Source organism: Rhinatrema bivittatum, unplaced genomic scaffold (genome assembly GCF_901001135.1).
Source record: "Rhinatrema bivittatum unplaced genomic scaffold, aRhiBiv1.1, whole genome shotgun sequence".
In the NCBI taxonomy this organism is placed as follows: Eukaryota; Metazoa; Chordata; class Amphibia; order Gymnophiona; family Rhinatrematidae; genus Rhinatrema; species Rhinatrema bivittatum.
Window position 1 is genome coordinate 237,374 of NW_021820699.1, and position 9,257 is coordinate 246,630.

General features: G+C 49.8%; 1 long non-coding RNA gene across 1 annotated transcript; it reads right to left on the reverse strand.

Annotated features, from left to right (window-relative positions):
- Window positions 1-30: 30 nt before the first annotated feature.
- On the reverse strand, window positions 31-9,066 carry LOC115081967. The gene is made up of 3 exons (XR_003854047.1): window positions 8,948-9,066; window positions 354-407; window positions 31-97 (listed from the first exon to the last, which is right to left on the reverse strand). It is a non-coding gene; the product is annotated as an uncharacterized LOC115081967 (long non-coding RNA).
- Window positions 9,067-9,257: the final 191 nt, after the last annotated feature.

The window sequence follows — 9,257 nt, forward strand, 5'->3', positions numbered from 1 at the left end:
CTGCAATAAACAACAAGGGGACTACCTTACACCGTGGAAGATTTTATTAAGTGTGCCTGACTCGAGCTGAGTTTCGCCAACAAGGCTGCATCAGGGGCTAAAAAATTAAAAAACAATAGATATTTTTAAAGAATATCACAAAAACATGCCGGTTACCATTATTGTATAGAGTCCCGTATTTTCTATCATAAAGACATTTGTTTGCAACATCCATGCTTAAACATTTTTATACAGTGTTCCAAAATCATAGAGAGATATGTATTTCTATATTAAAAAACATTTCATATCTCATACCTATGTAATCCATATTATTAAACAGGTCATATATAAATGTAAAAAACAGAGATAATTACCTTTATGTTGCAAGAGTCAGTATATCGATCTGAGTATTGATTGTTGCAATAGAACTAAACAAAAAACAATTTAATAAATAATACTGTCACATATTAAAAATTCTTCAAAGACATAAAAATTATTTTTAATCCAAGATTCACCATGTAGCTACCAATATAGACCAAGGTCAACTATATCATAGTTAAACCAAAACAAATAAATAATAAAAAATCACATCAATTCCTCGTACTAAGGTGTGCTCTATGTGTGATTAAATCAACGTCATATTCTTATTCTAATCAAGAGAACAACACAAATATTTAATGGTAGAATGTAAAATAACATGTATCTCTCACTTAGTCTTACAAGTCGTAGTGAAAACTTTTCACCGTGTGAATATTGTTGTGAGTAATGTGACTGCCTTGAGCGCCGAAATCGCACGGGTCGCACAGGCGCGCATTCATCCAGGCGGAGGGAGCCGGCGGCGAAAGCAGCATCCGGCAGCCCCCGCCGGCAGTGAATGAATGCGCGCCTGTGCGATTTCGGCGCTCAAGGCAGTCACATGCTGTGACGTCGGGCGTCGTGACGTCACGCCTTGAGCGCCGAAATCACACGGGTCGCACAGGCGCGCATTCATTCACTGCCGGCAGGGGCTGCCGGAGGCAGCTTTCGTCGCCGGCTCCCTCCGCCTGGATGAATGCGCACCCACCTGCCCACGGCCTGGATCGAACGTGCGCCCACCCACCCGCCGGCTCCCGCCGCCGCCTGGATGACCGCATGCCTGGGGGATTCGGAAAGTGACAGGTATTTATACATATTTTTGGTTTTTTACACTTCCTGGTACCTGTCATTTGAAATGACAGGTACCAGCGCACCCAGGTTACTGTATAGGCGCTGTATTAAGCGCCTATACAGTAAAATGGGTTGCGCTCTCTTCTAATTGCATTTGCATGCAATTAGAAGAGAGTATCGAGCGCTAGTTGAAGAGAACTGTGCATGCGGGGAACGAGGGTGCGCCCGGCAATGCCGCACTCTTTCAAACGCGGCATAACTGTATCGACCTGTCTGAGAGCAGGATCCCAGCCCCAGCTCCTGGAATCAGTGGCTTTAGCAGAACAGGGCAGTGCATGACCATCAGGCACAGATACCTGAGAGACTATAAATCAGAAGATGTAACAGGAATGGTCAGTGACTCTCCCCCTAACTCTGAGAGCAGGATCCCAGCCTGACCTCCTGGAATCAGTGGCTTTAGCAGAACAGGGCACTGCATGACCATCAGGCACAGATACCTGAGAGACTATAAATCAGGAGATGTAACAGGAATGGTCAGTGACTCTCCCCCTAACTCTGAGAGCAGGATCCCAGCCTGACCTCCTGGAATCAGTGGCTTTAGCAGAACAGGGCACTGCATGACCATCAGGCACAGATACCTGAGAGACTATAAATCAGGAGATGTAACAGGAATGGTCAGTGACTCTCACCCTAACTCTGAGAGCAGGAGTCCAGCCCCACCTCCTAGAATCAGTGGCTTTAGCAGAACAGGGCAGTGCATGACCATCAGGCACAGATACCTGAGAGACTATAAATCAGGAGATGTAACAGGAATGGTCAGTGACTCTCACCCTAACTCTGAGAGCAGGATCCCAGCCTGACCTCCTGGAATCAGTGGCTTTAGCAGAACAGGGCACTGCATGACCATCAGGCACAGATACCTGAGAGACTATAAATCAGGAGATGTAACAGGAATGGTCAGTGACTCTCCCCCTAACTCTGAGAGCAGGAGTCCAGCCTGACCTCCTGGAATCAGTGCCTTTAGCAGAACAGGGCAGTGCATGACCATCAGGCACAAATACCTGAGAGACTATAAATCAGGAGATGTAACAGGAATGGTCAGTGACTCTCCCCCTAACTCTGAGAGCAGGAGTCCAGCCCCAGCTCCTGGAATCAGTGGCTTTAGCAGAACAGGGCAGTGCATGACCATCAGGCACATATACCTGAGAGACTATAAATCAGGAGATGTAACAGGAATGGTCAGTGACTCTCCACCTAACTCTGAGAGCAGGAGTCCAGCCTGACCTCCTGGAATCAGTGGCTTTAGCAGAACAGGGCACTGCATGACCATCAGGCACAGATACCTGAGAGACTATAAATCAGGAGATGTAACAGGAATGGTCAGTGACTCTCCAGGAGTCCAGCCTGACCTAGAATCAGTGCCTTTAGCAGAACAGGGCACTGCATGACCATCAGGCACAGATACCTGAGAGACTATAAATCAGGAGATGTAACAGGAATGGTCAGTGACTCTCCCCCTAACTCTGAGAGCAGGAGTCCAGCCTGACCTCCTGGAATCAGTGGCTTTAGCAGAACAGGGCACTGCATGACCATCAGGCACAGATACCTGAGAGACTATAAATCAGGAGATGTAACAGGAATGGTCAGTGACTCTCCTCCTAACTCTGAGAGCAGGAGTCCAGCCTGACCTCCTGGAATCAGTGCCTTTAGCAGAACAGGGCAGTGCATGACCATCAGGCACAGATACCTGAGAGACCATAAATCAGGAGATGTAACAGGAATGGTCAGTGACTCTCCCCCTAACTCTGAGAGCAGGAGTCCAGCCTGACCTCCTGGAATCAGTGCCTTTAGCAGAACAGGGCACTGCATGACCATCAGGCACAGATACCTGAGAGACTATAAATCAGGAGATGTAACAGGAATGGTCAGTGACTCTCCCCCTAACTCTGAGAGCAGGATCCCAGCCTGACCTCCTGGAATCAGTGCCTTTAGCAGAACAGGGCAGTGCATGACCATCAGGCACAGATACCTGAGAGACTATAAATCAGGAGATGTAACAGGAATGGTCAGTGACTCTCCTCCTAACTCTGAGAGCAGGAGTCCAGCCTGACCTCCTGGAATCAGTGCCTTTAGCAGAACAGGGCAGTGCATGACCATCAGGCACAGATACCTGAGAGACCATAAATCAGGAGATGTAACAGGAATGGTCAGTGACTCTCCCCCTAACTCTGAGAGCAGGAGTCCAGCCTGACCTCCTGGAATCAGTGCCTTTAGCAGAACAGGGCACTGCATGACCATCAGGCACAGATACCTGAGAGACTATAAATCAGGAGATGTAACAGGAATGGTCAGTGACTCTCCCCCTAACTCTGAGAGCAGGATCCCAGCCTGACCTCCTGGAATCAGTGCCTTTAGCAGAACAGGGCAGTGCATGACCATCAGGCACAGATACCTGAGAGACTATAAATCAGGAGATGTAACAGGAATGGTCAGTGACTCTCCTCCTAACTCTGAGAGCAGGATTCCAGCCCCACCTCCTGGAATCAGTGGCTTTAGCAGAACAGGGCAGTGCATGACCATCAGGCACAGATACCTGAGAGACTATAAATCAGGAGATGTAACAGGAATGGTCAGTGACTCTCCCCCTAACTCTGAGAGCAGGATCCCAGCCTGACCTCCTGGAATCAGTGGCTTTAGCAGAACAGGGCAGTGCATGACCATCAGGCACAGATACCTGAGAGACTATAAATCAGGAGATGTAACAGGAATGGTCAGTGACTCTCCCCCTAACTCTGAGAGCAGGATCCCAGCCCTACCTCCTGGAATCAGTGGCTTTAGCAGAACAGGGCAGTGCATGACCATCAGGCACAGATACCTGAGAGACTATAAATCAGGAGATGTAACAGGAATGGTCAGTGACTCTCCCCCTAACTCTGAGAGCAGGATCCCAGCCTGACCTCCTGGAATCAGTGCCTTTAGCAGAACAGGGCACTGCACGACCATCAGGCACAGATACCTGAGAGACTATAAATCAGGAGATGTAACAGGAATGGTCAGTGACTCTCCTCCTAACTCTGAGAGCAGGATCCCAGCCCCACCTCCTGGAATCAGTGGCTTTAGCAGAACAGGGCAGTGCATGACCATCAGGCACAGATACCTGAGAGACTATAAATCAGGAGATGTAACAGGAATGGTCAGTGACTCTCCCCCTAACTCTGAGAGCAGGATCCCAGCCCTACCTCCTGGAATCAGTGGCTTTAGCAGAACAGGGCAGTGCATGACCATCAGGCACAGATACCTGAGAGACTATAAATCAGGAGATGTAACAGGAATGGTCAGTGACTCTCCTCCTAACTCTGAGAGCAGGATCCCAGCCTGACCTCCTAGAATCAGTGCCTTTAGCAGAACAGGGCAGTGCATGACCATCAGGCACAGATACCTGAGAGACTATAAATCAGGAGATGTAACAGGAATGGTCAGTGACTCTCCCCCTAACTCTGAGAGCAGGAGTCCAGCCCCACCTCCTGGAATCAGTGGCTTTAGCAGAACAGGGCACTGCATGACCATCAGGCACAGATACCTGAGAGACTATAAATCAGGAGATGTAACAGGAATGGTCAGTGACTCTCCCCCTAACTCTGAGAGCAGGATCCCAGCCTGACCTCCTGGAATCAGTGGCTTTAGCAGAACAGGGCAGTGCATGACCATCAGGCACAGATACCTGAGAGACTATAAATCAGGAGATGTAACAGGAATGGTCAGTGACTCTCCCCCTAACTCTGAGAGCAGGATCCCAGCCCTACCTCCTGGAATCAGTGGCTTTAGCAGAACAGGGCAGTGCATGACCATCAGGCACAGATACCTGAGAGACTATAAATCAGGAGATGTAACAGGAATGGTCAGTGACTCTCCCCCTAACTCTGAGAGCAGGATCCCAGCCTGACCTCCTGGAATCAGTGCCTTTAGCAGAACAGGGCACTGCACGACCATCAGGCACAGATACCTGAGAGACTATAAATCAGGAGATGTAACAGGAATGGTCAGTGACTCTCCTCCTAACTCTGAGAGCAGGATCCCAGCCCCACCTCCTGGAATCAGTGGCTTAGCAGAACAGGGCAGTGCATGACCATCAGGCACAGATACCTGAGAGACTATAAATCAGGAGATGTAACAGGAATGGTCAGTGACTCTCCCCCTAACTCTGAGAGCAGGATCCCAGCCCTACCTCCTGGAATCAGTGGCTTTAGCAGAACAGGGCAGTGCATGACCATCAGGCACAGATACCTGAGAGACTATAAATCAGGAGATGTAACAGGAATGGTCAGTGACTCTCCTCCTAACTCTGAGAGCAGGATCCCAGCCTGACCTCCTAGAATCAGTGCCTTTAGCAGAACAGGGCAGTGCATGACCATCAGGCACAGATACCTGAGAGACTATAAATCAGGAGATGTAACAGGAATGGTCAGTGACTCTCCCCCTAACTCTGAGAGCAGGAGTCCAGCCCGACCTCCTAGAATCAGTGGCTTTAGCAGAACAGGGCACTGCATGACCATCAGGCACAGATACCTGAGAGACTATAAATCAGGAGATGTAACAGGAATGGTCAGTGACTCTCCCCCTAACTCTGAGAGCAGGATCCCAGCCTGACCTCCTGGAATCAGTGGCTTTAGCAGAACAGGGCACTGCATGACCATCAGGCACAGATACCTGAGAGACTATAAATCAGGAGATGTAACAGGAATGGTCAGTGACTCTCCCCCTAACTCTGAGAGCAGGATCCCAGCCCCACCTCCTGGAATCAGTGGCTTTAGCAGAACAGGGCAGTGCATGACCATCAGGCACAGATACCTGAGAGACTATAAATCAGGGGATGTAACAGGAATGGTCAGTGACTCTCCCCCTAACTCTGAGAGCAGGATCCCAGCCCGACCTCCTGGAATCAGTGGCTTTAGCAGAACAGGGCAGTGCATGACCATCAGGCACAGATACCTGAGAGACTATAAATCAGGAGATGTAACAGGAATGGTCAGTGACTCTCCCCCTAACTCTGAGAGCAGGATCCCAGCCTGACCTCCTGGAATCAGTGGCTTTAGCAGAACAGGGCACTGCATGACCATCAGGCACAGATACCTGAGAGACTATAAATCAGGAGATGTAACAGGAATGGTCAGTGACTCTCCCCCTAACTCTGAGAGCAGGATCCCAGCCCCACCTCCTGGAATCAGTGGCTTTAGCAGAACAGGGCAGTGCATGACCATCAGGCACAGATACCTGAGAGACTATAAATCAGGGGATGTAACAGGAATGGTCAGTGACTCTCCCCCTAACTCTGAGAGCAGGATCCCAGCCCGACCTCCTGGAATCAGTGGCTTTAGCAGAACAGGGCAGTGCATGACCATCAGGCACAGATACCTGAGAGACTATAAATCAGGAGATGTAACAGGAATGGTCAGTGACTCTCCCCCTAACTCTGAGAGCAGGAGTCCAGCCCCACCTCCTGGAATCAGTGGCTTTAGCAGAACAGGGCACTGCACCTGTAAGGGAAGAAAAAGCAGGCCATATCGGTTTATGGACCTATGTCCAGCTGGGGAGGCTGGCTTCGTCCCAGATTTCTCCATCAGGTCCCTCTGCTGCATGTAGGCCTCACAGTCTTCGTTTGCAATAAGCAAAACCTTTTCTGCAAACCCGAAGTTTTCAGCACCAGCAAATCTCATCTGCCTTGGCAGCTCTCAGCAGCAGTGTCTCTGATACGGCGAATCATTCATGTTTAGGATCTGGCTTGTCTACAGCTGAGTGTCCTTTAAAAAGTCCAGAGTAGGACAAGTAATATCTTAACCAAACTAAACTATCTGCTCTTACTAACTGCAATACCAATATAACAATGCGGCCAACACTCCTCATCCCAAGTATATTTCTGTTCATTAGTATTTATTAATCATTTAACACAAATAGTCTAAGCAATGTACGTAAAAGCATCCAAAGCCAAAACGTTACATACAACAAAAACAAATTATAACAAAATTAATCTTGAGCAAGATCCTTAATCTCAGTAAATGTCTGTAGGACAATCTTATTTCACAGACAAAACCTGTGACTCGCTGTGAGTTCAAGAGCAGCAGGAAGTTGGACTCTGGCTTATTGCAGCAGACATTGGACTTACAGGTAATTCTGCCTGAAAAGAAATGTCTTAAGGAGTCCCCTAAACGTCTTTAGTGAATCGCTTAGGCGCAGTTCCATAGAAAGCGTGTTCCGCAGTACAAGAGGCAGCACGGAGAACGCATCAAGACGAGCACACCTCGATGAGAGGCGGGGGGCGTCACGTAGGCCCCTCTGCGATGACCGGAGCAAATGGTACAATTTAAACAAAGAATTGGATGGACATCTCTATATTGTTTTCCATTCGTTGATGGACAGGAAGCCAAAGCAGGCTCACGAGAGTCGGAGAGAGGTGCTCATTGCACGTCACTCCAGAGACGAGGTGTGACGCTGCATTCAAAAGGGCTTGCAAGGAGACGTCAGGAAGCCCTAAATAAGAATCTCCACTACCTGCCCTCCCCCCCCCTTGCTTTTCTCTTTTCCATCTGTGCCCCTCCCCTCCCCCCCTGGAATTTGCTGCACTTCATAACCCCTGTACCACTTTCTCATTGTTAAAGATAAAGTTTTCTTAGTTTGTACAAAGTTTCTCTTTCTTTCTTTCTACCTTTTTCCTCCATAGCTATTTAGTTCTTTTATGTTATTACAAGCCGTTAAGCCCGTCACAACGGGCTACATTACATTTTTTTTCAGTCCATTTTCTAACACAGCACCCTTCTACACTTTTTCTCCCTCACTCCCCCTTCCCCTCGTTCACTCACCCCTTTCCTCCACTCAGTCTTACTCACCCTCTGTCTCCCACTGCCTCCTTCCCCTCACTCTCACCTCCCTCCCCTTCCCTCAGTCACTCCCACCTCTCTCTCCTTCCCTCAGTCACTCCCCACCCTCTCTCAATCCCATCCCCTCCCCCTCAGCCCTCCTCCACTCCCTTTTTCTCTGCTCCACAACTTCTTACCCTTCCACTTACTCACATCCCTGTCTCTCACCTCCCCCTCACTCTTCCCCACCCCCTCCCACACACTCACCCACTCCTCCCTCACTCTCACTCAGTCCCTCCCTCCCTCCCACTCAGTCCCTCCCTCCCACTCCCCGTCCCTCCCACTCTCTTTCTCCTCCCTCCCTCGCTACTGGCCGCCGCTACCGCTGCCGCCCGCTGCTGCTACCGCTGCTGCCCGCTGCTACCGCCGCCGCCCACTGCCGCTGCCGCTACCACCGCCGCCCGCTGCCGCCGCCCGCCGCTACCGCCACTGCCCGCTGCCATGTTTTTTTTTCCTGACGCTAAGACCGACGTGCACATGCGCGGTAGAGCTGCTCTCTACTGCGCATTTGCGGCACGTCGGTCAACCTTCATTTATTAGGTTGATATATATAATCTCAGAATGTTTTTACGATGCTTATATCTTACACCATTTGCGTTTAACTATGACATGTTATTCTGTTCATTGTATTTTCCTCCTTTCAGTTCAATGTAAGCCGGCGTGATGTGCCTCACGAATGTCGGCAAAGAAAAGTCTATAAATTAAATAAAGAAATAAAGGAGGAATGAAAAAGAGAGCTTATGAATGAATAAAGGACCCTCAGAAATGCTGCAAGTATTTTTGATGGTCCAGTGAGGGTGGAGGGGGGCAGTTCCACCCTGCGCCTTCCCAGAGTCCCTGCCACCACCAGCCAGCAAAGCACTCTGGGATCTCCCCTCCCCCCACCCCCGGTGCTGCTCCCCCCGTCCCACCTGCAGGCTTGGCAGCCTCTTCCCTCTGGCAGCGCACCAGGGACCTGGGCATAGGTTTCTCGGGTTCTTGCTTTTACTTGAGTTTGCTGGTAGGGCACGGTTTCTTTTGGCTCCCTCTACGGCAGCGTTTGGACCCGATTGCTTTTAGTTTCAGTTTTGCTTGCTTCCCCCCTTGCCCCTCCCCCACCAGCAGGACGGGGGGGGGGGGGGGGGGTGTTTCCCTTTCTTCCCGTCACTGAGGTCCCCTGAGTATAAGAGGGCCAGGGGGTGGCAGAGCAGCTCTTCACCCTTGATTTAAGGGGATTATTCT